The sequence below is a fragment of the Aedes albopictus genome, chromosome 1, assembly GCF_035046485.1.
Source record: "Aedes albopictus strain Foshan chromosome 1, AalbF5, whole genome shotgun sequence".
Taxonomy (NCBI): domain Eukaryota; kingdom Metazoa; phylum Arthropoda; class Insecta; order Diptera; family Culicidae; genus Aedes; species Aedes albopictus.
In genome coordinates, this window is record NC_085136.1 from 46,384,228 (window position 1) to 46,411,754 (window position 27,527).

Genomic DNA, 27,527 nt, shown 5'->3' on the forward strand with positions numbered 1-27,527 from the left:
CTAGAAAGGACAAGCAAATTCCTTTTAATTTTATTACTGTGCTTAATGCTTATCTTCGGACAGATAGGCCTACTTTGTCTGTGACTTACGAACTTCTTCAGTGTCAAGTGCTCGACAGTCGTTTTTTTATTTTTGCTTTTGCAAAAGTGAAATATTAGTGAAGTGTTTTTAAATTAAACTACAGTCTGAAATATCACAATACTGTTCCCTCCCTTTCGTTACGTGCCTTTTACCACAACCATTATCTGCAAATACCGCATTACTGAAATAGTTCCCTAACTTAGGAGTCGGACAAACGATTTTGGCTTACTAAACTCTTCTTCCTCATAAAAACAGCTGAATTAACGTGTTATCGATCAAACACGTAGATTTTTGTAGACAAATGTAGATTTTTTTCTACAACACAAACACTTAACTCTTATCTTAGAACTTCTAATTGGGAAACTCCGAGTTTCAGAATCGAACACAGACAGTGCAATAGTACAATGTTGTTTCAAAATACTCCAGACTAAGACTTATAGTGCAAAATTGTGAATAGAATTAAGGAGAAGCTGAATTTATAGAAATAACTCTGCAGATTCTCCAAGCTAGTGTTTGTAAATTAGCCCAAGCTTTCGCGACCCACCAGTGGGTCGCGACCAATAGTTTGAGAAACGCTGATTTAGTGGGTTTCAATGAATGTCAAACGGTTGTCAAAGAAGACTCAACGAGGTTCCAGAGAACTTCCAGGAATTACGGAGGAGTTTCCCAAAGTTTTCATGGGATTTCAAGTGTTTAAGAACGGTTTCAAAGAATTCTAGGGGACTTCATGGGGTTCCAGAAGAGCCTTAGGATAATTTGGAGAATTTCAAGATATGTCAGGGAGTTTCAATGAATTGCATAGAGATTACGGTGATTTCAGGTTTTTAGAATTTCAGGAGGCTTTCAAGGAGTTTCAGTGGAGTTTCATGACGTTTCAAGGAGATTTCAGAGAACTTCACGGAGTCTCAGGAGACTTCTAGGAATTTTTAGAAACTTGAATAGGGATTTAGGCCCTTTGGGATTTCAGATGGTTTTCAAGAGGATCCCAAGTAACAGAACTAGCAGAATAACAGTTTATTGAGCAATAGTTTGCTTAAGAGTCGTTTGTTGCACTCATATACAGCAGTAGAGCCAACGGCTGAAAGTCTCTTAAATAAAGACAAATCAATCAATCATATACAGTGAAAATGTTTGTTAGGATTTCAGGAGATTTCAGAGAGTTTCTACAGATGGGGTTCAGGAAGATACAGTTAGGTTTCAGGATAGCTGCAGGAGATTTCAGTTGGATTCATGGGGGTTACTTATTTCTACAGGCTACGCTAGTATATTCGATGACCTGCACTGAAGAGGGTTTTTGGAGATCCCACTACTTGACGGAACATAGTTGGATAAGGGCTTTAGAGCATATTTCTGTGTGTGTTCTAGATGTAAACGGTGATCAAATGCGCTTCAAGCGCGGTAACACAATGTTACCAAAGGCAACTTAGCTACCGTAGTCAATATCACCGCCAACCTAGGATTCGAAAGCTTCCGCTGACATCGGGTTACTTGTTAGAAAATTTCAACACATTTGGTGCTCCCGCATTTAATATTTGCGTTTTGAATGCACACAGTAATAAATACCTGCTAAACAGCCTTCTTGGTTTTGCAAATGACCTCTAGCAAACGCTTTTAGATCTGATACCAGCAAAAGATTCTTCTTCCTCCTCTTCTTATTTTTCCCTTTCTTCTTCTTCTTCTTATCCTTCTTGACCCGTACTATTCTTATTGGTGCTTCCGGTTTTATCCTTGATATTGGTTCTGATTCCATTTCAAATAGAGTTTTTGGTCTAGTTTAGTCTCTAATTTTGATTCTCAATCTGTCTTTGGTTCTATTTTTCGTTTAGGTTTTATTTCTGATTCACTTTTGTTTCTGGTTCTTATTTTATTTCTCATGCTGTTTCTCTTTCATGTTCTGCTTTCAGTTCATATTCTTCTCAAGTTCTGGTTCTTGTTCCAGTTTTTTTCTGTATCTTTTAGCTTTGTTTTTTTTTTTTGAACTTGTTTCTGTTTCTATATCTCTTTCAGTATTTATTTTTATTTCTAGCCACGGCCATGTTATCTATACTACTTCTTTGTTCTAGTACATAGTTTCCCAAACTGTGGGTCGCGACCCCCCAGGGGGGTCGCCGGCCTTCATCCAGGGGGTCGCGAAGGACAGTAGAAAATTTCACTGTAACAGACAGCAAATGAGGAAATTTCTATGGTGGGTCGCGAAAAGTACGTCTGCTGGCAATAGGGAGTCGTGAACCCTGAAAGTTTGGGAACCTATGTTCTAGTATTTGATTTCGGTTTTGGTTTTTACTATTATTTATTTCATTCTGAATCATTTTCCTGACAATTCTTATTTCGATTCAACTATTTCTGGTTTAGGTTCTGTTTCAAATACTGATTATGATAGGCACATGCGGGGAGGACACAACTCCGGACAATCTTGTCCAAAGGATGTGATGGAATGAGTTTCGCTGGAATGCATTATCTTGGAGCTACAGAGGTGGTGGCGCGTGAATTCGGAGAACAGCCACCACGATCCTGCCCGCCTTACGATGACAAAGGGGATGCTAAGGCCACCCGGGAAGCTGGCAAATTGCCAACATGCGGCCTTGGTGGACTCCCCAAAGCATGTTACGATGTTCATTGCTGCATGGCTACTCGGCTAACCTTGAGGGTGCGGTGTGCACCCCTCTCTGCAGCATTGCCTTCTTGGTGGTCCCGGAGGGACGTAGAGATAGGCGGCAATGGAAATGTATCTTGCGAGTCGCGGTGTAGTCCAACTTCTGGTTTGCCTGTAGGAGGTGGTCCCAACCCAACACTACCTGGACCTTTCTGTTCAGGTGTCGGTTGAGCAGATTATCCTCGCATTGCTTGGAGAAGAAAACAGAGGATTTAAGGAGATACCTGGAGGTATCAGGGGCGTGTAAGGAGGTTTCCAGGGGGTCTCAAGGGCACTTCAGGGAGAGTCGGGGGGTCTCAGAGCCGTTTCAGGGAGTCCCAGGGGATGTCAGGGGAGTTTTGGGGAGTCTCATAGGCATTTCAGGCGCTCCCAGGGAGTTTCAGGGAGTTAAGAACCTGGAGTCCTCAGGAATAATTCAGAAAATCTCACAGGATTTCAGGGGATTCCAGGGGATTCCAGGGGGTTCCAGGGGTAGGGCGCTTCATACTATTAAAACGTTCCTGAAATTCCCGCAATCCCTTTGAAATAAGGTACACCGGGGCAAGTTGAAACGGGGGGGGGGGGCAAGATGAAACACGAAGTTTTGAAATAGATTTCAATAAAATCTGGAAATTTATTTGTCACTAAAAGAAAAAAAACACCTCTTGACGTGCCCCTGAAATTTCTTGAAAAGCCACTGAAACCTCCTCAATCCAATTCAAATGCCTTCGAGATCCCCATAGTCTATTGAAAATGTGCCTGAATTCCCTTGAAACACAATTAAAAAGGTGCTTGAAACTCTTTTGACACTACCCTGAAATTTCCTTGAAACGATTTTGAGATGTATAGAAACGCCCGGGCCCCTGAAACCTCCCGAACGCCCTTAAAACGTTCTTAATTCCCCTGAATCTCTCTGAAATGTCTTGAAATGCCCTTGTAATGCCCTTCAGAGGCTCCTGAGATCATCCACCTCTGAATCGCTCTCAAAGGCTCTTGACGTATCCCTGAACCCTCCGTAATACTATTGAAACGTCCCTGAAATCCTCATAATCCCATTGAACAACCAACCTGTAAATTCCTCAGCCGATCCGCTAAGAGAAATAGTTATTCTCTTGTTGTGATTCTTGCTCCGATTTTGTAAGTACCTACTTGTCCTAATGCTTGTTCTGGTTTTGATTTTGTTTGTGTTTCTATTTCTACTTTTGTATTCATTTTTTCTGTTCCTGGTCATTTTTTTTATTCCGCTTCTGGATCTGATTCCAATTATGATTCTTATTGTTTTTTTTTGTCTGAACTAGTTTCTGTTTTCGCTTCTAATTTTGTTTAAATTATTTTTTGTTTATATTTCTGGATCAAGTTTTGTTTCAAATACTAACGCTAGTTTGGATTCAATCTTTGGGTTTGGTTCTAGTGTTGTTTGTTGTTGTCGTTCTGGATCTGTTAATGATTCTACTTCTGGTTCTTATTATAAGGCCTGCTCTAGTTCTTGTTTTTGAGGATTATACCTCTAGTTTTTGTACTGATTTTTGTTCTAGTTCTGGTTGTGGTTTTGGATCTTGGATCTTTTTACGATCTTATTTTTTTGTTGTCATTCTGGCTTTTGCCCTAGTTCTGGAGCTGTTTTCAAATCTGTTTCTTAGTTTTCGTTAGTTTAGTTTTGGTTTTCGATTTGAATCTGTTTTTAGTTGACACACGTGTGTCTTTACCAGTTTTTCAGTATAACTGCTTTGTAGCATCATCCGGGTATTAGAAAATTTTGAACAATTTTGGGGAAGGTCTACAGAAATGCAGGGGAACTTGCCCCTTGTTCCTACATCTATGGCGATATTAAGTGCTGATCTTGGCGAAAAGCGCCTCTGACAGTGCGCGTTGGGCATTCCCGCGAATGAATGTTTTCGAACACTTGAAAGCACGACGTGACAGAATCCTTAAGCTGCGACTTTCAGAAGCTAATTGAAGAGTCACTCCCTCTGTCACCAACAATAATAATGGTCGGTGCGTGACTCGAATCCTTAGTGAAATCAATCCTTCAACAAGACCGATCATCAGATGATCTCGTCGGATCGTCATGATGGGGTGAAACCGGTTATTGTTTTTTCGCGATCACTGGCAACCTCTTCCTTCCCATAGTGACCCCGTTCTGATGGGAAGTCAGTCAATCGATGTATTTCACCTTCCTTGTTGCTGCTGAGAAAGAGTTAAATGTCATCTCGGCTACTTTCCGTGACGGGGACGTACCTTACCTACACGGCTAAAGATATGATGCGTAAATGAGCCACACTATTGGCGTGGACTAAATTACGCCCAGACATGCAGTTTCAATAAACGCGTGCGCGCACGCCAAGCCGTTCTAGTCGAAGGAGAAACCTACGCAGAATCCGATGACGAAGTTGACGACCGACACAACTTGAAAGAATTGCATAATACACCATCGACAAACGACGACAGCCTCCAGTGGTGACGATCACTGGTATCGTGCTTGGGTTTGGATCATCCTTCTTTCTACGGAAATGGGTAGGAAGGCGAAAGAGGAGCAAGAAATACCAACGAAGAAATAAATCAGTCGAAAAAAGCCATTAAAAATGAGAAATTACCCCGAACGGGATCACTGTCAAGGGCTTATAGGTTATGTCATGGAGGGAACGACGTCTTTCCGAATCCTAGGTCAGGTCTCCATGGTTTTGGTGAGCTGTTGGAACATAAGCTGCTGATATGAAGACTTACCTTCTGCAATCGGGTTTGTTTTTAAATTACGTGGCCAGCTTGTCTGTGATCTGTAAAGAAGCATAAAAATAGTTTGATAAGTACAGTAATATCTTTTATTGTTTATTTATACTTTTAATATTGTTGAAATTAATTGCCCACATGGAGAAGATAAATAATACTTAAATTTTGAACAAAAATATAATACAGGAAATAAAAACGAACAAAAGAAAGACAGCTAAAAGAAGATAGAATATAAACGATTAAAGATGAGTGTAAAAAGATAGAAGATGAAATATAGAAGTTAGAAGAAAAAAGTTTGTAAATATGAAAAAAGGATAGTATTTGAAAAAAAAGGGGAAGGAGCATACAAAATAGGACATAAATGATGAATGATAGTAAATAGAAGAAAAAAGATACAAGATTGAAGTAATAAAGCAGAAGATTGAAAAAGGATGAAATTGGATTTTAATAAATATAATATAAAAGGCTTTAGTGTTTATAAAATAGTGAATAGAAGGAAGAAAGACGAAGCTAAACGTTAAAAGAGAGAAGAAAAGAGGCACATCACATTAAACACCTATTAAATTTCTCCCACGTACCTACTCATTGACACATATTACCGATTCGATTGATTGAGCCATTACGATTCAATCATCGTTTTTCAAAAACCGATTTTCCCATGGGAATCCTTGCAAAAAACATCCACCAAGCTTCCGCTCTACTTCTTTGGTTTTGCAGCTGGCAAAAAAAAACTCTTTTTTAAACATCAGCCTGCACTTGTCGAAATTCCAACAGCCAACCAACCAACGAAAACAAACTCGTAAAAATAAAAGTAAAATCTGGACCAATTCGGCGCGACCTACAACTTGGCGACGATCGACGCGATCGTACCCACTATACTATACCATGTATGTATATAGCCAGCCAATTTGTTATATCACCCCACGTAATTGTTGAGGGCCATCTTTCGGTTAGTGGCAGTCAAGCCACGGCACAGGAGCACCACCAGCCAGCAGCTTACCTATAAGTGTAGTGCCAGACTCTGGTCTGGAGAACCACGCCGGCCGGGTGTTCCACACCACACCCGAGAGTCGAGTGCGAAACTGTGAATTTGCAATGAAAAGAAATGAAACCGAAACTGACATTTTTCGATTTTTATTGCCTTTCGCACACCATGGGTGGATATTTCGCGCGCGCTAGGTTGATACGGGGATACTGTGCTCGGTGGTCGATTTGTAAGATGTTTGGGGAAATAACGAAAATCCATCCAAAGTGTTTTGGTATGGAAGATTGTTCATTGTTTCTAAAAAACAATCAAAGTGCAAATGCTTCTAAGTTATTAAGATGTTAAAAGTTGTGCATATCCCTTACAATAGAAGAATTCATCAACTCATTACCGATTGATAGTTTTTTAACTACCAACGGTAAGAGGTTTTGAAGGTTGTGCTACTTTTCCCTGAATATCGATTCCTCGAATCTCTTATTTGCTCGAATGCCGATTCCACGGATAACCCATTTTCCCGAAAAGGGTACACATTACATTCTTGTTCGAAGTGATCATTAACAATAAAATGTTCATGATCCTAGGAATTATGCATTTCAAAAAGTTATTCAACCTTAAGCTAGAAAGTCATTAGGGACAATATATATTTTTAGTAAAAATGAGCACTCATGAAAGGAATCCAATGAAGCTTAAAAGAACCGCTTATAAAAGGGTGCATTGGGGTGCATAATATATGTATGATTCGGGAAAATGGGTCATTCGAGGAATTGGGGCTCGGAGAAACGATATTTGTGGAACCAACATTCAATGAAAAGTAGCACAACCGGTTTTGACCACATTTTTGTGACCGGGGTGCATCTGCGAATTTAGGAAACTTAAATTCGTATATCTAACTATTTTCGTCTAAACCAAGAGTGACGCATATTACAATTTCTGTATCGGGATCGAAGCTTTCAAGAATGACACAATTTCAGAAATAATCAATCTTCTGAAACGCGATTGGAGATATCAACAAAGAAGGATACGTATCCTGCCTTCCAGAGGGCATTCCAGGAGTGTCTTCTAAGATTGCCGCCAGTAATTCCTTCACAGATTTCTGTAGAAGTTTTTTCTGAGATACTCTTAACCCTTCAGTGCGCGCGCCGTTGTAAAAGGTACAACACTACCAAAAAAAACCTCGCTCGTCGTATACAGCGCGAGCGCGGTGCAGTTTCAGCTGCTTGATGGCACGCGTCCTGGAAGGTTAAGAAAAACTTATGCGGATGTTTCTTCTCGGATTCCTTCAAGTTATCTCGTATCCTTCCATTTGGTCATCCCTTGAAATTTGGTGAGGTTTCTCTAAAAAAAGTTTATAACTCCTGGGAATTCTTTAGAAACCAATCATATGAAAAGCTAATCGTAGCAAAAGAATTTCTTTGGGAGTTACTTATCGGATTATGCCACACGTCATTTCTTACATTCCTTCTGGAGTTTCTTCGGGGTTTCTATCAAGAAATCCACCAGAAATCGGAATTCGTTGGGCGTTTTAAACAAGATATCCTCTTAAAATTCATCAAAGAATAGTTTTTCAGATTTACCAAGATTTTCCTTCCGATATTCCTACAGGAGTTTCTCCGATTCTTAGCAATTTCCTACGAACATGCATTCAAGATTATTATCTTAATAACTTCAGAAATTCTTTCTGATATTCCTCCAGCAGTTTCATCTGAGGTTTCCTCAGAATTTCTTTCTGGGATTCCTTCAATTTTGTTGTATTATTTCATCTGGGATTTTTCAAAGAATTATGACTAGTATATTTCTACAAAGTCCTTCTGGGACACATCCAAAATTTTGCAGCAGGAGATCCTTTTGGAACTTTGATTTTGAATACTTCCAAGCGATTTCACTGGATTCTATCTTCACTTCTCTTGGAATTTTCTCCATGATTTCCTACTACGTTTCCTCTAAGAGTTCGTTGTGAGAATCTCCCCAGAAAATATTCAAGGAATCCTCCAGGAGTTGCTTTTGGGTGTCCTCGAGGAGTTGTTTTTTAAGAATTCTCCAGCAGTTTTTTATGCAAATTCTCCAGAAGTTCGTTCTTGGAGCTCTCCTGGTGTTGCTTATAGAAATCTTCCAGGAGTTTTTTTTTCTGAGAATTCTGCAGAAGTTCTTCTGAAAATCTTCCAAGAGTCCTTGTGGGAATCCTTCAGAAATTCTTTCTAGGAAAACTGCAGGGGTTCTTTCATGCGATTTCCTTGTGGAATACCTACAGGGTTTATGTAATTCTTTTAGGAGTTCTTGGAAAATCCCTGAATCGAATTCCTGGATTCCAGACTTAACTACTGTTCCGTAAATTTCTGAATTTCCTGAAAGAATGTTTGAAGTATTTCCTAAAGAATTTATCAGATGTAATCCATTGAGGAATTTGGAGGAAACCACAGCAAGTATACAAGGTGGAATCCTTAGCAAGAGTTATCCAAGATTGCAGTTTTCGTAGTAATCGAAAGATGAAATTCCAGGATGGAAATCTAGAATGAAAGTTCTGTAAGAATCTTCAGAAGGAAGTTCCTAGAAGAATACCCACATGTACACCCACAAGGAATCCCCGGAAGGAACACCAATGAAGGCGTGCCAACTAGACCTGTGCGCCGCCGCGCCACGCCGCCGCCGCCGACACTTTTTGTCTCACGCCGACGCCGACCGAGGTATCGGCGGCGCGCCATACGCCGCTGTTTGTCACGCCGCCGATTTTCATTTTTCACGCCGGTGATCAGTGCACGAACGAAATTAAGTTTACAAAAATTTGAGATAAAAAAAATCTCACGATCACTATTATAAAAGTTTATTTACAATAACTGATTTCTCAATTCTTAGAACACACATTCACATCTCTCCAGAAGTTTTTTCTTCCAGAAGGACTCAGTGATGCCTCCAGGAGATCCTCCTCGGATTCCTCCAGAAAATTCTACAGGGATGCCTCCAGGATGATTTTTTTAGAAGATCTTGACAGAAGTAACTTCAGAAAATCATTTAGAGAATTCAAAGATGTCTTCTAGAGATATATCAGAGATTCATCCAGAAGAAGATCCTTCAGGGATTCTCATAGGAGGTCCTTCAGAGATTAGTCTGAGAGTTCCTTCAAGGATTCCTTCAGAAGTTCCTTCAGAAGTTCCTTCAGGAGTTCCTACAGGAGTTTCTTTGGGAACTAGTTCTGAAATTTCCTCAGAGATTCCTCCAGGAGATCCTGCAGAAATTCCTGGAATTTGTTCAAGAATCCCTCCTGAAATTTCTTCGGAGATTCCTCTTGGAAATACTTCGGGATGCCTAGAGATTTTTTTTCAGATATTCTTTTAGGAGCTCTTTTAAGGATTGCACTACAAGTTCCTTCGGTGATCTCTCAGGGTTCTCCCTTATAGCTCCAGGAGGATTCTGGGATGCCTCCAGGTGTTTATTAGAAATTGCTTCAGCAGTTTCCTAAGCTATTTCAACGGGAGTTCGTTCATGTATCCTTTCAGAAGTCCTTTTAAAGATTTTTTAGAAGGATTCATAAATGCCACCTGGAGATCCATCAGATTCCCGTGAGAAGTTTCTTCATTAGTTCCTGCAGGAGGTCTTTAGAAATTAGTCTAGAAGTTCCTGCAGGGATTCCTTCTGAAGTACCTTTAGAAATGCCAACAGGAGTTCTTTTCAGAAATTCCATCAGAGATTTCTCCAGGAGTTTCAGGGATTCTTGCAGATGTTTCTTCAGAGATCACTCCTGAATTTCTTAAGGGATTCCTTCAGAAGTTCCTTCAGAGAATCGTATACGAAGATCCAAGGATACCTCCAGGAGAATTCAAGGATTACCCCAGAAGTTTATTCAGGAACTCCTATATAAGAGTTCTTGCCAAGATTCTTTCAGGATTCCTTAGGGGAGATCACGAGAAGTTGCTTTAGGAATTCTTCCAGGGACATCATCATTACATCAGAGATTTCTCTAGAAGCTCAATCAGGAATTCCTACAGGAATTACCTTAAGGAATCTTGTAGGAATTTCTTCATTAATTCCCTTAGGATTATAACTAGGCATATCTCCAGGATATTCTTGAGGGATCTTTCGTGGACTTTCCACAAGAATTCCTCAAGGATTTCCTTCTGGAAATCTTTGGAGGAATTCTTCAGAGAATACCTCTTGTAAATCCTTCCTCCTAGCCGGAAAGATCCGCTGAAACTCCTTCGAGGATTTCGCCTGGAAATCCTTTGGATATTCCTACCGGAATACTTTCGAGCATTCTCCTGGAACCCCTGTAAGGATTTCTCCTGCATTTTTTTCGGGGATTCCTCTTAGACTTCCTTCAGTTGTTCCCCTGGACTTTCTTCGAGGATTCCACCTGGCCTTTTTCCTGGAATTCTTTCGGGGATTCCTCTTGGAATCCCTCTGGAGATTCTTCCTAGATTTTCTTTCGGGTTTCCTCCTAGACTTCCTTCGTGGATTCCTCCTGCAATTTTTTCGGGATTCCTTCTAATTTTCCGTCAAATTTCTTTGGTGATTCCTCTAAGAATTCCTTCGGAGATTGTACCTGGATTCCTTATGGAGTTCCTCCAGGGATTTTTCCTGCATTTCATTTGGGGATTCCTCTTCTTTTGGGGATTCCTCCTAAAATTCATTCTGGAATGTCTCCTGGAATTCCTTCGGGTATTTCTCCTGGATATCCTTCATGGATTCCTCCTTAAATTTTTTTCGGAGTGTCCTCCTGGAATTTCTTCAATGGTTTCTCTTAGAATTCTTTCGAAGATTCCTTCTGGGATTGTTTCAGGTATTCCTCATGGAATTTCTTCAGGAGCCTTTTCTGAAATTCCTTTGGGGTTTTCTTCTGGAATTGCTTCATTGATTTCTCCTAGAATTCCTTCGGGAATTCCTCCTGGAATTCCTTCGGTTATTTTTCCTGGACTTCCTATGGGGATTCTTCCTGAAAATCCTTCGACTATTCCGCTTGGAAATGCTTCAGAAATTCCTCCCATATTTTCTGCAGGCGCTCCTCCTGGGATTTCTGCAGGGATTTCTCTTGTAATTTCTCCGCGGACTTCTCCTGGAATTCCTTCAGGAATTCTTCCAGGGGTTCCTTCAGGTGTTCCTGCTGGACTTCCTTCAGGAATTTCTCCTGGGCTTCTCTCGGGGACTCCTCCTGAAATTCCTTCAGGGATTCCTGCTGGATTTCATTCGGAGATTCCTCCTTTAAACCCTTCGGGGATTCCTTCTAGAGGATTTCTCCTGTAATTCTTTCGGGAATTTCTCCGGAACTTTCTTCGAGGATTCCTTCTAAAATTTCTTCGGGGATTCCTCCTAATATTCCGTCGGGGATTCTTCCTGAAATTTCTACGAGAATTTCTCTTCGAATTTCATCGGAGATTCTTTCTGTAATCCTTTCGGTTTTGCCCCTTGGGATTCCTGCAGAAACTCCTCCTAGAATTATATCAGGGGTTTCTCATGGAATACCTACAAGGGTTCCTACGAGAATTCCTCCTGGATATTTTTCGATGATTCCTCCTAGAAATACTTTGAGGATTTCTTGTCGATTTTTTTTTAATCTGGAATTTCTTTGGGGATTCCTCCTGGACTTCCTTCGGGGTTTCCTCTTGATATTCCGTCGTGGATTCCTCCCTGAATTCCTCCGGGGTTTCCTTCTAGAATTCCTTTGGTGATTCTTCTTTGATTTCCTTCGGAGATTCTTCCTGAAATTCCTTCAAAAATTCCTCATGGAATTACTCCAGGATTCCTCCTGGAATTCTTTCGGTATTTCCTTCTTTAATTTCTTCGGTGATTTTCTCCTAGAATTCCTTCGGAAATTTTTCCTGGTATTCGACGATTCTTCCTTCTCGAATTTCTTTGGAGATTCCTCCTGGACTACCTATATTCCTTAGGAATTTCCTCTTGGGATTCCTTTGGTGATTCCTCTTTGAATTTCCTCGGAGATTCCTCCTAGAATTCTTTCGGGAATCCTTCACGGATTTCCTCCGGGAATTCCTCTTAGAATTCCTCCGGGGATTCTTCCTCAAATTCCTTCGGAGTTTCCTGCTGGAATACCTTATGGGCTTCCTCCTGGAATTCCTTTGAGGTTTCCTCATCGAATTCATTCTGAAATTCCTCTTAGTATTCTCTTAGGAATTTCTCTTGGAATTCTTTCTTGCTATTTTTCGTTGATTCCTCCTAGAAACCCGTTGGGGATTCCTCTCGAATTTCTTTTGAAATTCCTGCTGGGATTCCGTCGGAGATTACTCTTGGAATTCCTTTGGAAACTCCTGCTTTAATTCCCTTGGGATTCCTGCTTGAATTAATTTGGGGAATCTTCCTGAATTTCCTTATGAAGTTCCTCGAATACTTCAATCAGGGATTTGTTCAGAATTTTCTGCAGGAACCTCTAAAAGAGATTCTTGGTCCGCCAGAGATTCCTGCAGAAGTTTCTTCAGGGTTTCAAACAGCATTTTCTGCAAAGATTAGTTCAGAATTTTCTTCATGGATTGCTTCAGGAGTTTCTTAGAGGCTCCTCCTAGGATTCCATCTGAGATTCCTCCCTGAAATCATTAGGGGATTCCTAAGTGTAAATAGTGTGACCTTATTATCAAGTTTGATTGCTTCTGAAGGTTCTGAGACAAGCAAACAAAAAAAACTGTAGCAAAATCAATATTTTATTGCCCTTCATTTGCATTGGAGTAATGCAACATGCATTATATTTAGGATACCGGTAATTCTTCAATGTTCCTTTCCAATTATAAATATTAGTTATTCCTTACCTCTAAACAGCCACGAATACTTCCCAAACTATTAGTATTATGGCTGTCGACAATTTGAAAAATGTAAACAACGTAAAAACAAAAATGTATAAATCATTTCGGCTCTGTTATGTCCATGTGGCACCTGAGCCTTCCAAATAAACGAATAAGTAAAAAGAGGGTCTCAGTAGGTCTAATGGCAATGATGGACTCGAACAGAAATAAAAAAAGGTATTCATTCTAACGTAATAGTTAATGTCATGAATAATGGTCATGTTCTTTGCTTTGCCTGTGTTGAAATATGGCAAATATACTATATTAATTTATATAATATATTTGAATATGGTCAAATTTTGGTCACGCCGATTCACGCCGCCGCCGCCGCCGCCGAAAGCTCCCACCGGCGTGACGCCGATGACGCCGCCGCCGCCGGCCAAAAATGGCCCTCACGCCGCCGCCGAGCAAAATATAGTCGGCGCACAGGTCTAGTGCCAACACAATAAGCTAATGATATAAAAAAATAATTCGATTATTCGGGGTGATAATCGAGTCGGACCATTGATAGTTTTATATGCATAACCCACCTGTTATTGATTTATTATGACAAGCTAGTTGTTTCACACTTGAAAAATAAGTTGGTTTAACGGCAGAAGTTCTGGATCCTTGACGGCAAAAATCTCGTGAAGTCCATCTTCCACCAATGCCACACATATTTCCGATCCAAGTCCGCTCTAGCCCAGCAGATCATAGCCGATCTGCCAGTTTCGCGTCCGTTTCCCGTGTGCGGGGTCCACTACTATGGACCGTTCTATGTAAATGAAGTCCACAATTCGAAACCGTGCACGGTCCTACCACCGAGGTAGTCCACATCGAGTTAGGGAACAGCATGCCAAATCCTGCGTTCCTTTGGCAGCGTCACTACCTTCAATGGTGCTTCTAGTGCTCTAAACAGAGTCTACCACATGTTAATGGTAGAAGCCGCCGATCGCCAGTAAATCTTCGACGGGTACTCAGTAAACGAAGTCCTTTAGAAGTTCTTCAAGGAGGCCGCTGTAAAATCTGTTAGAAGGGTGTAATGAAAGAACAACCGTTTAGTACAAGCACAGAGAGAGAAACTATTCATTACAATATTATTACAGACTACTATGATCTAAATATTCTTCCGAGATTGCTTCGTTATCATTCCTCCTCAAGCTCGGAAGACAAACAATTCTAATCAAATTCGAGCTTGATTACACCACCTTTCGACACTTCATGAAACTTGGTATTTTCATCCCTTTCTTCAATCGACCAGAGTAATCAGACTTGAGTACGATCGCACCGACAGGCACACCATTTGGGTCCGACGCACGGATTTAGAGAAAAATCCAACTTCGCTAGTCAAAAATTCCGGGCTTCAACTGCACGGACAATATCCCGGTCCATGTTCAGCGAATACAGTCTTCCAGTCATGGTGGCTGCTCCGATTAGCATGCCTTGTTTGAGAATGCGGCAACCGTTAGTGTTAAAACGAATAACAACTACTTTTGATGTCAATTTCTTCACTGATATACCGTGCCGGATAGAGCACTTCCGAAAGAGCGATTTGGTTGAGGCTGCCATCAGGAGAAAGGAGCACAATGCGACACGACTCCATGCCGGCGGAGCTGGTTGTTCTCCCATCCGCTTGACTTACCTCCTGCTTTACGGTATTGTCCAAGGTGTACAACAAATCCACACCCGCGCACATGTGGGATGATTTTCGTCTAGCCAGAAAGGAAAATTCTTCGAGGATTTCTTGACGAACTGATCGTGCCCTGGGCACGTTCCGTCTCTTTGGTTGATCTTCCGATTTTTCGTCGATGATCTGCTGTTCCGCTAACGCCTTGCAATGCTTCTCTTTATGACCGGGCTTCAGGCAGTACTTACAATCCAGTTTCCTCATGTCCACGCCATCCATCAGCAAAGACTCGTTGGGCTTTTTTTCGCAACGTTTTGCTACTTCATGTACGAGCTTGGTCTTGATTAGTTCCGACGACGAGCTGTCGGATCTACCGTCCAGAGCAATGGTGAGTGCATTGAATGACTCCGGAAGGCTTTGCACCATTGCAACTTGCAGATTTTCATCCAAATCTTGGCCTGCCAAAGTCAATCGTTCGAAGAGGTCATCCATCTCAAAGATATGTCGCTCTATATCCTCATCGTACGTGGATGCTATCGACTGTTTCGAATTCACAGGGGATTTTTTCGGCTAAAACCCATTGAAACGTCGGGCGTAAGAAAGATACTTTCGTTTTAATCGCTTAATAGACTGAAAGCCGAAAAAATCCCCTGTATATCCTCATCATCGCTGTACCGCATCTCACACATTTGCTTCAGGAGGGATACCTTTGATGTCAAGGTGCTTTTTCGTAGTGACGGTGGAGACTGTCCCAGGTGTCCCGAGCCGTTTTTGTGCCTTTGATGGGTATCAGTTGGCTATCTTCAAGCAATAGGCCAATCGTTGCTCGCGCCTTCTGGTCTCCATTGTCCCGCAATCGAACTCTTTCTCCATCACCTGATCCAGGTCCATCACCCCGTTCTGGTCGGTTCTCGGTCACGAACTGCCACAATTCCTCGCGAACTAGCAGAAACTCCACCTTTTGCTTCCAGATACTGTAGTTACTTCCATTCAGCTTGGCAATTACCAAACGATCCATTTTTTCTTGCAGTGTGAAAATTTTTTTGGCTTGTTTATTGGTTGCCCTTGGTTACGATAGGGTCCACAACCTGTTAGAAGGGTGTAATAAAAGTACAACCGTCTAGAACTAAATGTTATCCATCTAGAACTAAATGTTATCCATCACAATATAGTTACAGACTACTATGATCTTAATGTTCTTCCGAGATTGCATCGCCATCAAAATTGGCAAAAAATCTGCATCTGAAGACCGTCGGCAACATCAACCTCGCATACGAGAATATTTTGAGCTTGTTGGCACAAGTGGAGATGTGCCTCAATTCTCGACCCTTGACGCCAATTCCAGAGGATCTCGACGATGTCATTACGCCAGGGTACTTCTTCGTCGGAAGTAATTGTAATTTACAGGCAATTCCAGGCCTAATTGAAGAAATGAAGAAAAAACGCTGACATCCTTCTGGGTTAACTTCCCAGAAACACCTGCAGCAGATCGCTGGTACCAGAGGTTTTAGGAGGATATTGAAAGCATTTCAGTATATTTTAAAGGATTTTTAGAGATGTCTTCACTAAAGCCCTTGAAACTCTTTGAAGAGTCTTGAAACACCATTGAAATCCTCATATTTGAAATGCTCCTGAAAACCCTTTTGATCCAAAGGTGTTCCTGAAACCTCTAATGGTAAGGGTTGGACCTGAAAAATGTCGAAACGCCCTTGAAACCTTCATAATCACATAGTAGAAACGCCATTGAAATTACGTAAATCAAAAATTCCCCTGAAACCTATTGGAACGTTTATTAATAGCTCCGAAAACCTTCCTGATTCGCACGAGACATTTTTGAAAGAATTTCAGCATGAATCTCAGTACAAAGTCAAGTGAAAACCCTGGATTAATCTTATAAAAAATTCGAGGAAGAATCTCAAAAGTAGTTTCAGGATGAATTCTCAAAGGAATATGGGAGCAATTGTAGAAGGGAGTTCAGGAGAAATCCTAAGAAGGAATTCCCAGTGGAATTATCAGATGAAATGTGAGAAATTCCCTGAAAAATTCTCAGAGGAATTCCTGGAGGAATTCCCGGATGAATTCTTAGATAAACTCCCCTATAATTAACCATAAAGCTCTAGACAGAAATTCACCATTTTAAAACAGTCGTTATATGTGTAAACTAAATTCTGACCAAAATCATCGTTTAAATTACCCTAAAATTGTACAAAAAGCAATGACCCGGATAAATTGACAAACGCAAATGCAAATTGTAACAATAACAAGGACTATGACAATTTTTCCCTTGAAAAAAAGCCAAAACCCATGGCCGAAACGTCGGGTAGAATAAAATAAATCGTCATAAATTAAGACTGAGATAGCCGTTTCTACGCAATAACATCCACTTCCAGTCGTAAAATCCCAAATCGATAAATTTAATGATCAATTCAAAATGGCGGGAAAGAATTCGGAATATCAGGAATTCAAGAAAAAAAATGTATTAGAAAAACCGAGAGAGGAGGTATTTTAAGATGAATTTTGGAAGATACACCAAGAGAACTTGCAACACGCAATCCGAAAGCATTTCAGCAGGAATTCTAGTAGGAGCTCTCAGAGAATTTCCAGGATATCATGAGGAATACCAGCAGATATTCCAAGAGAAATTCCAGAGGGAATTCAACGAGGAACTCCAAGAGGACTTGCCGGGTGCATTCCGAAAGGAATTGCATAAGGGATTCCTCTTAGAATTCATTCTGGAATCTCTGTTTAAATTTCATCTAGAATCTATCTCTGAATTCCTTCTACAATTGCTCTTGGAATTCCTCTTGCTATTATTCCAAAAATTCCTCCTGTTATTCTTCTTAGAATTCCATCTAGAATTCCTTCTAGTGTTTGCTCTGGAATTCCTACTGAATTATTCCTGGAATTCCTGCAAAAAAAATCCTGAAATTCCTCGTAAAATTCCTTCTGAAATTTCTCCAATAATCCTTCTTGGATTTTTCTTGCAATTTCCAGAAGGAATTTCAAAAGGAATTCCAGGAAAAATTTAAGGAGGAATTGCAGAATGAATTTAAATAGGAACTCCCGAAGAAATTTCAAGAGGAATTTCAGGAGAAATATTAAGTGGAATTCCATGAGGGATACCAAGAGAAATTTTGGGAGGAAATCCCAGAGGACCTCTAGAAGGAATTCCCTGAGGAATTACAGAGAGAAGTTAAAGAAAAATTCTAAGAGGCACTCCAAGAGAAATTAGAAGAAGATTTCAACGAGAAATTCCATCAAAACTTTCTGGAGAAATTCCACAATCTATTCTAGAAGTGTAGAATTAGTTTTAGTTGAACACACGATAACAATAACAAAAAAAAAAACCCGGATTGATCCACCTAGTGGTGATAGTGCCTTTCTCGTCGAATATGTACTCATGACGTTTCCGTTGACGTGAGCTGAAATGTTCCTGAATCATGAGAATACTTTACTTAGAATTTTATCAGAGCCAGAGATGGAATCCTATAGGGCCCATATAGCCGAGGCGGTAAACGCACGGGTAGCATGACCATGCTGAGGGTGACGGGTTCGATTCCCGGTCGGTCCAGAATCTTTTCGTAAAGGAAATTTCCTTGACTTCCTTGGGCATAGAGTATCTTCAAGCCTGCCACACGATATACACATGCAAAATGGTCATTGGCAGAGGAAGCTCTCAGTTAATAACTGTGGAAGTGCTCATAGAACACTAAGCTGAGAAGCAGGCTTTGTCCCAGCGAGGACGTTACGCCAAGAAGAGAGAGAGAGAGAGAGATGGAATCCTCCTCAGAGCAAAACAAGAGAACAAAAAATCTGCACCACGCTCCCACATCCAATGCCAGAGCGGCTTCTCTCGGTTTTTTTTCACCTTCCTGCTTGCAGCTTGTGACACCGAAACATGTGCGGATTTGTTTGCACAAAAAAGTGCGTTTCCTCAAAATTGAGGCACTTTGTGCACCGGGAGTTAACATAAATATGCTTATGCTCATAAAATCATAAAATAATTAACAAGCGTACAAGTATTCGTGTATGCAATTGTGTCATGCAATGCGAACGGAACGATCATACCGCGAAAACGCCGGTGAAATTGTCGAACAACTTTGCGGGAGCCTCAAAAATGATGCACAACAATGTTTCTCTTTGTGCTGATTTTTGTGGTTCGGCGTTTCTCTTTGTTTTCGCATGCTTACTCCTTGCGCTACGCTCCCGCACAAACGATAGCGGTGGGAGCGTACAAAGATAAAGAGAACAAAAATATGCATTTGAGGCACATTGCGGGAGCAAATGACAAGCCTGATCAGAGCCATCATTGCATCATTGAATTGACTTTAAACTTATTGATGGCATATATTCCGACGTTATGTTCAACGTATGAGCAGAGCTGGAAAATATCAGACCTCTCAGTTGACAGCTTGACCTCCGTCACTATCACTGGAGGCCGATCAACACCAAGACGATACAACTTTTTCACAAACACAGGTACCTTAACGATTTTCGACAAAGAATTTTCTGCACACTTCTACACACGCTATATGTTATTATCATGCATGTAAAATTTGACAAAAACATGCAAGTAACTGAAATTTTTCATACTGAATCCCATTCAACTTTCAACCACATTACAGTGCGTGAGGGAGCAACCAGTCGCACAAAAATTTTATGCAGTCATTTTAGACGCGAAAGGGAATTGAAAAAGTTTGTTCGGAGTTATTACGATTAAATTTTAATTTTCCCATACAACGTTGACCCATCCTTCTGCATTATTACATCTCAGGTATCTGAAATGGTGTGATTGGATGAGATCGTCTTAGTTTTGTCAAGATATCTATCGCTTGCTTTAATTTTTCTCACTTTTGAATTCCGACGAAGCACCAACGCTAGTTTTTGAATACTACCGGTAGTTTCTTATGTGGTCTGAGACTCTTTTCTTGCTAACCGTTCATCAGGTTACCTAAGGAGCCGCGATTTGATGTGTCGCATGCATGTGTTTGGTTCACTTAAATATTTGGCGGTGGAGCGGGCCTAGTTTGATGGTTAGAACACAAGACTATCATGCCAAGGGCCTGGGATCGAATCCCACTCCCGACATATTCACAAAATGTAGGTTCTTCCTTCGGAAGGGAAGAGTCCCGAGATGAACTAGCTTCGAGTTAAAAATCTCGTTAATAAAGACAAAAAAATAATATTTGGTCTCTTCCGGAGGGAACCCGGAACCGGTTCCGGAACACCACCGGTTGCCTCAAATATGGTCTAAAACTATTTTTTACTAATCATTCATCAAATCGCCTAAGGAGCCGCGATTTAAAGTGTCGCATGCATGGGTTCGGTTCACTTTTATATTTGGCCACATCTGGCGGGACATACGGAACCGGTTCCGGAACACTACCGGTAGAATCTTAGGTTGTCTGAGATTATTTTCTTGCTTATCATTCATCAAGTTATTGAAAAAGCCGCGACTTGATGTGTCGCATGCCTGGGTTTGCTTCACTGTTATATTTGGCCACTTCCGGCGGGACCTCCGGAACCGGTTTTGGTACACCGGTAGTTTCTTATGTGATCTGAGACCATTTTCTTGCTAACCGTTCATCAGGTTATCGCAAAAGGCGCGATTTGACGTGTCGCTTGCATGGGTTTGTTTCATTTTTATATTTCTAGATTGAGTTTAAATAAGGGCGAAAGTAACATGAGAGAGTTCTCTTCATCGACTCTCTCTTCTGCAAATTAAAGTGACAAGATGCAAATTCAATCGAACTTTTTCACACTTAGACGCTAGATTGCATCGCAACCTAGCGATTTATGACCAAAAAGTTCAACAATACTTGCATCTTGTCACTTTAATTTGAAGAAGAGAGAGTCGATGAAGAGAACTCTCTCATGTTACTTTCGCCCTTATTTAAACTCAATCTAGATTTGTCCACTTCCGGTGGGACGCCCGGAACCGGTTCAGGAACACTACCGGTTCAGATATGATCTGAGACTATTTTCATGTTTACCGTTCATCAGCTTATTGAAAAAGCTGCGATTTGATGAGTCGCATGTATGGGTTTGGTTCACTTTTATATTTGGCCACTTCTGGTGGGACCTTCGGAACCGGTTCCGGAACATTACCGGTTCAGATATGGTCTGAGACTATTTTCTTGCTTACCGTTCACCATATTATCGAAAATGCCGTGGTTTGATGTGTCGCATGCGTGGGTTTGTTGCATTTTCATATCTAGCCCCTTCCTGGGGTACCGATCCGGAACGCCTAAATGGCCATAATTCCGGAACGGCTGGACCGATCCGAACCATTTTCAATACCAAACAATGGGACCAGATTCCGCGTCGAATGAACCGTCGGTCATTAAAATCGGTTGAGATTTACTGCCATAAAGTGACGTGAGTTCGTTTGTACACATACACACACACATACACACACACATACACACACACAGACATCACCTCAATTCGTCGAGCTGAGTTGATTGGTATATATGACTCGAATCTCCGGGCCTCCTATCAAAAAGTCATTTTTGGAGTGAACATATAGCCTTTCCAGTACACTTAGTGTACGAGAAAGGCAAAAAGAAGAATTGGAGCAATTTCTAGAGCTATTCCAAGAGGAATGGCAGGAGAAATTCCAATATTTCTGGGAAGAATTCCAAGAATAATTCCAGGAGGAATAACAAGCAGGAGAAAATCCCAGGAGGAATTCCAAAAAGAATTCCAGGTGATTTCAAGAGAAATCTCAAGAGGCATTCCAAGTAAAAATCCACAATAGATTCCAGGGGGAATTCTTATGGGAATCCCGAGAGGAATTCCTGGAAAAATGAAAAAAAATCCAGAATGAATTACACGAGGAATTTCAAGAAGAATTCCTGAAGGAATTCCATAGGAACAAATCCAGGAAAAATACCAAGAGAAATTCAAGGATAATTTTCAGGATATAACCCAAGCACAATATCAGGATAAACTCCAAGGCGACTTTTAGAAATTTCAAGAGGAATTTGAAACTCCAAACTTCATGCTAATGAGGTGTGCAGCAATTGTTGAATTTTTGAGGTGTGCAATAATTAATGATTTACCCAAGACGTAGCATTTGAAGACAAAGAGCGTTTAATTCAAACTTAGACTTAGTTTAGTCAAACTTAGAGATACATTTATGACACTTGTTTTGGTTTGACTCGAACCCTCGACTTCGTATCGCTGCACACGAAAAATCATGCACATAAAGGGAATGCTAGAGATAGTGCACTTTTACATGAAATATAATGTAAAGTTACATTACCATCGTGTAAATTTCCGCCAACCTTCGCGTGAACCATCATGGACACCAACTGCACAGTTAAAAAATGTTACATTATATCACCTGTAACAAAAGTACCCCGTCATATCGCACACATTATTCCATCTGTTTTTAAATTTACAGCTTGCTCTAAGTATAAAGCTTGAGTTCAATATTCCATACAAGAAATTGTTCAATATAAAATTCTGTTAGACGGAATAGAAATGTATATGTCAAATTTGTTTACGTCGGGAATAATTTTCAGAAATTTTTGCTGTGTGGTTACGCGACTATTAGCGGAAATTTACACGAACGTAACGTATTTTTACATGATATCTCATGTAAATATGCACTAACTCTAGCATTCCCTTTATGTGCATGATGTTTCGCTGAATTTTACATGAATATTTTTTTTCTGTGAAAGTTCACTTTCAAAGTTTCTTTAACTTATCTTTTCGATGGGATCTAGGTTTTCAAAATGTGACAAATCAAAAATATTGCAAAGTCAAATATTTTTAACAAGGGAAAAAGTTATAGCGATTTCATTTATTTCACGATTTTTCAGTAAATAGGTTTATTTTTATTTATGCATCGTATAACCTTGTCGATTTATTGGCGGCTATGTTGTTACTTTTCTTCAAAACACTTTTTTATATACATCAGTTAGAGGGAAATTAAATGAACCATAATTTACATCTTAAATTTTGAAGTTTTGGATAATTTGATGTTTTATTTCAAGAGCTAAGAATTTTAAGTTTAGTCAAAGGTTTTTCATAGCTCATTATATAAGTTACAAATGAACAAAATTTCATTGCATTCGGTTCATTGAATCCGCAGATAGGGTTTTTTGCCCTATTCCCGGCACAACATGTAAACAAAATTATTTATAACCTAAATTCACAACGAAACGACTGTTTTCAACCACTTCTTCCGTCTGAATCAGATACCTTATTGATTGAACTTGTCGTTAACAGTGATTGTTGTGAAAATTTTCAGCCGGAAAGTTGATTTTGAACGGGTTTACTGCACCTAGTCTAGCACCAATTCTCGACACCAGTGCCGAAATTCCAGCAAAATCAAATGGGAAATCACTTCAGCACTCATCTTTATGCTGCCGAAGTACACCCGTCTGCGAGTAGTATTTGTTTTCAGCACCTGTGCGGCTTCAGAGTGAAAGTGTAGCTCATTGACTGTGGATTCCGTTGCGAAAACGTTGCGGTAGACGATTACCTACGGAAGGGCGTTTGGAAAATATGCGGCAAGTGATATTTTGATTTGTTTTGCTGTGAGGTGCCGGAAATTGACGCGGGTGCCCAAGTAGTTCGAAACCTTATAACAGCTCAAACTTGGCTATCTGATAATTATACCTTTTTCAAGAATCTTTATAACTTCATGGAGACAATTCACACCGTCTTCAGCCAGAGGCTGCACAGACTGAAAACATTACTTACACTAGACAACGGACAACACAGAACACCCAGTGGCCCAGTGATGAATTTTTCGTTTGACGAAAAGTTTCCACCGACTGGAGCGGGAATCGAACCCACACTCCGAGGCTTACGATACGCCTAGACGACTGCCACCGCTAACCGCACGGCCACGAAGCCCACAGCCCGATCTTTTCCAAATTTGGACCACTGATACACAATAGACCGGCCCACATTTGTATGGCGAGAAAAAAAAGTTGGAAAAGTTCACGGGGCACCCTCTAGAATCGTGCCTTTGGATGAGAAGAACAATCTGTGAAAGGCTCAGCTCAATCGGTTTATAACTGAGCTGGCGCAAATGAGTATGGGATTTTCAGTGCAAATATATGGGAAATTGGATGACCTACAGTCTCTCACTCAGTACGCCGGTTCAGCGAGTTCGATTTAGCTCAGAATTGATAGAATGGTAGTTGATACCTTAAGGAACAACTTTGTAGAAGACCATATCATGATAAAACTTAATTTAGTTGCGGTTTCAGCTAACAAAAGAAGGATGAGGACATCTTCCCCCGTTTACTCTCGGTTGTTACATGCAGCACGTGTTTGTCGGTCGAAGCTTGCACGCTCAGGCGTGGGGTTCGCCTGATCCCGAATTTCTTCAGAAACACCACAAAATGCAACACCGTCCCAGTCGACTGTGGTAGAGGATCTTGCGTGTCAATATAAATGCCACTCATCACCCAGTTGGACATTCTGTACCACGCTTGTTGTGGCATTATGTAGGGTAATCGTTTACCGGCGGATTCAAGTAGCGTTCTTCATCGCTTTCCTGCCATCAGCGCGCGTATGATCGGACGGCGATCCTCGTGCTGATCTCCATCTTTAAGTGGTCCAACTCGGATGTCATCACACAGGCACTAATTACCATTTGCGCCCCTCATGTGGCATATCTGGACGCAGGTAGGTGATCTGATTCCTAGCCGTTCGGTCGCGCTTCAGAAGCTTAATTGAAAACCCAAGCCGTCCCAAGGTGAGGATCGATCGATTAACTTAATTGGGTGAAATATCTGATTAAATGGCAATTGGAATCAATTTGCGCGGCTGCCACCGACCGGTGGTCGGGCGTTGGGCAGAATAGTAATTTGGCGTGCGAAATGAGAGCAAGCCCCCAACAAAGAGCAAGCCCCCAACAAAGAGTCCAGCTCTAGCACCAGCCAGCTTGTGGTCTGGATATGGATCGTTCCGAAACCAGTTCTCCGTCGTTCGGTGGCATAGCCACGTACCGTTCCGTCACCTTCCCCTGTCATCCCATCTTTCGTCATAACCTCCATTGTCTCACGTGTCCGATGAAGAGATTAACGATGACGTTTGGTCAAGGAATGGACACCACCGACCGACCGTCCAGCTCCAGCACCTCATCCAAAAGCCATAAAACGATGAAAAAGGGCTCTGCGAGCTGCGAGCTGAAGCCGATCCGCCGCCGACGCCGACACAACCTTTGCTGACCTTCCCATATGGTAATCGATCCTAAAGGTTAGCAGATCAATTGATCTACAATTATGCAAGAAGAGATGCGAACCTCGGCGGAAAGAAGATACCGAAGCCGCCATCGGACGAGCTCGGACCCGGTCAGTGCCAAACATCCTCGACATTAACACTGGCGTTAAATATTGTAATGACGACAGTTACCTTTATTTTGTACACACAGAAGACCCGAGAGCTCGGGAGAAATGGGGTGATGGCGACGACGGGGTAACACAACACGCACACGGGATCCTCGCCGTAGGGATCATAAATAATATCCGCACTTCGACGAGCGAGGCGCGCTATATGGTCGATCGGACGGCAGACGATCTGGTCGGCTCGTGCCCTCTGCGCAGTGGTCATCATATTGGGTGTGTAAATAGCTGCCTACCTACCTACTACTGACTTGAGCGTGGTGCACCGTCACACACGCAACGCAGCACGATACGAAAGATGAACAGTCGGTAGCCCGGCTGGTGGCCGCAGGGCTCATGTTGGGAGTGTGAAATGCATATGTTATGCGACCTCCTGCCTGCCGTATGTGGTAGCGTCATTTGAAGCCTAATTTGACAAACTCCGAATTCAGAATAAATGACAACTTATCAGAGAAATTTCTTATCGCATTTGCTTCAGACAACTAAAATGAAGCAGCAGGTTCAGTTTTTCTAATTTTTTAAATGTTGAATTACCTAAATTCAAAGAAACTACTGAACATCCGGTAGACTAACTAAACCATTAACAGCACTGCCTCCATTATAGTAAAACCTAGAGATCACCAGAACCATGTATAACTATTCCTCGATACTATCAACATCAGAACCCATCGTGTCGCTGTCGACTGTAACCACGGCCTGATGGAGATCAAACTGTGCTCACAACTTTCCATTATTACTAAAGTACGGTACTGACGCTCGCCTCAGAACAAGCCAAAGCAACCGAAGTAAGGGGCTGTCCATTAATTACGTAAGGGTTTATGGGGGGAGGGGAGGTTTGAGAAATCTTACGCGCCATACAAAAATTTTTGGATTCTCATACAAAAAATCTTACAAGGGGGGGAGGGGGTGTCAGAAAATCGCAAAAATTCCCTTACGTAACTAATGGACAGCCCCTAACCATATGTCGTCATGCTAACGCGCGGAATCTCGAGGCAGCGATGAGGGTGATCTCGGTGAGGCCGCTTCAGAGGTTTTGGACTAGATTACCAAAGCAGTTATTGATAGTCCTCTCAGGATTCCACAGGAAACCGTCTCAGGATTCAACAGAAAATAATATCAGGATTCCGACAAGATTCCAACGTGATTCCGACAGGAATCCGACAGGATTCCGACAGGATTTCGACAGGAACGCTCTCAGGATATCGACAGGTACCCGCTCAGCCTCTCAGGATTCCGACAGGAATCCTCTCACAATTTCCACAGGAGTCCTCTCAGGTTTCGACTGGAACTCTCTCAGGATTCCGAAAGAAATCCTCTCAGGATTTTGACACGAATCCTTTCAGGATTCCGACACGAATGCTCTCAGGATTTTGACACGAATCCTCTCAGAATTCCGATAGAAATCCTCTCAGGATTTTGACAGGAATCCTCTCAGGATTCTGACAGGAATCCTCTCAGGATTCCGACAGGAATCCTCTCAGGATTCCGACAGGAATCCTCTCAGGATTCCGACAGGAATCCTCTCAGCATTCCGACAGGAATCCTCTCAGGATTCCGACAGGAATCCTCTCAGGATTCCGACAGGAATCCTCTCAGGATTCCGACAGGAATCCTCTCAGGATTCCGACAGGAATCCTCTCAGGATTCCGACAGGAATCCTCTCAGGATTCCGACAGGAATCCTCTCAGGATTCCGACAGGAATCCTCTCAGGATTCCGACAGGAATCCTCTCAGGATTCCGACAGGAATCCTCTCAGGATTCCGACAGGAATCCTCTCAGGATTCCGACAGGAATCCTCTCAGGATTCCGACAGGAATCCTCTCAGGATTCCGACAGGAATCCTCTCAGGATTCCGACAGGAATCCTCTCAGGATTCCGACAGGAATCCTCTCAGGATTCCGACAGGAATCCTCTCAGGATTCCGACAGGAATCCTCTCAGGATTCCGACAGGAATCCTCTCAGGATTCCGACAGGAATCCTCTCAGGATTCCGACAGGAATCCTCTCAGGATTCCGACAGGAATCCTCTCAGGATTCCGACAGGAATCCTCTCAGGATTCCGACAGGAATCCTCTCAGGATTCCGACAGGAATCCTCTCAGGATTCCGACAGGAATCCTCTCAGGATTCCGACAGGAATCCTCTCAGGATTCCGACAAGAATCCTGAAAAAGGCTACATCCAATGGCCGAAACGTTGGGTAAAATAAAGTAATACCGTCTTAAAAATTGTATGACTGAGATAGCCGCAAATTTCTGGAGTGTCCTCGGAGAAACATTTAGAGAAAGCATTTGAGAAGTTGATAGCAAACTCTTTGGGAATTCAATGCAGAATTTGTTGAAACCTTT

General features: G+C 41.6%; 1 protein-coding gene across 1 annotated transcript in view; it reads right to left on the reverse strand.

Annotated features, from left to right (window-relative positions):
• LOC109397909 (uncharacterized) overlaps positions 1-27,527 on the reverse strand; it is a 318,606-nt gene that overhangs the window by 168,455 nt on the left and 122,624 nt on the right. Inside the window, exon 3 of the mRNA XM_029854610.2 lies at positions 5,438-5,487. The gene's annotated coding sequence lies outside the window, so the exon portion shown is untranslated. The remainder of the gene's footprint in view (positions 1-5,437; positions 5,488-27,527) is intronic.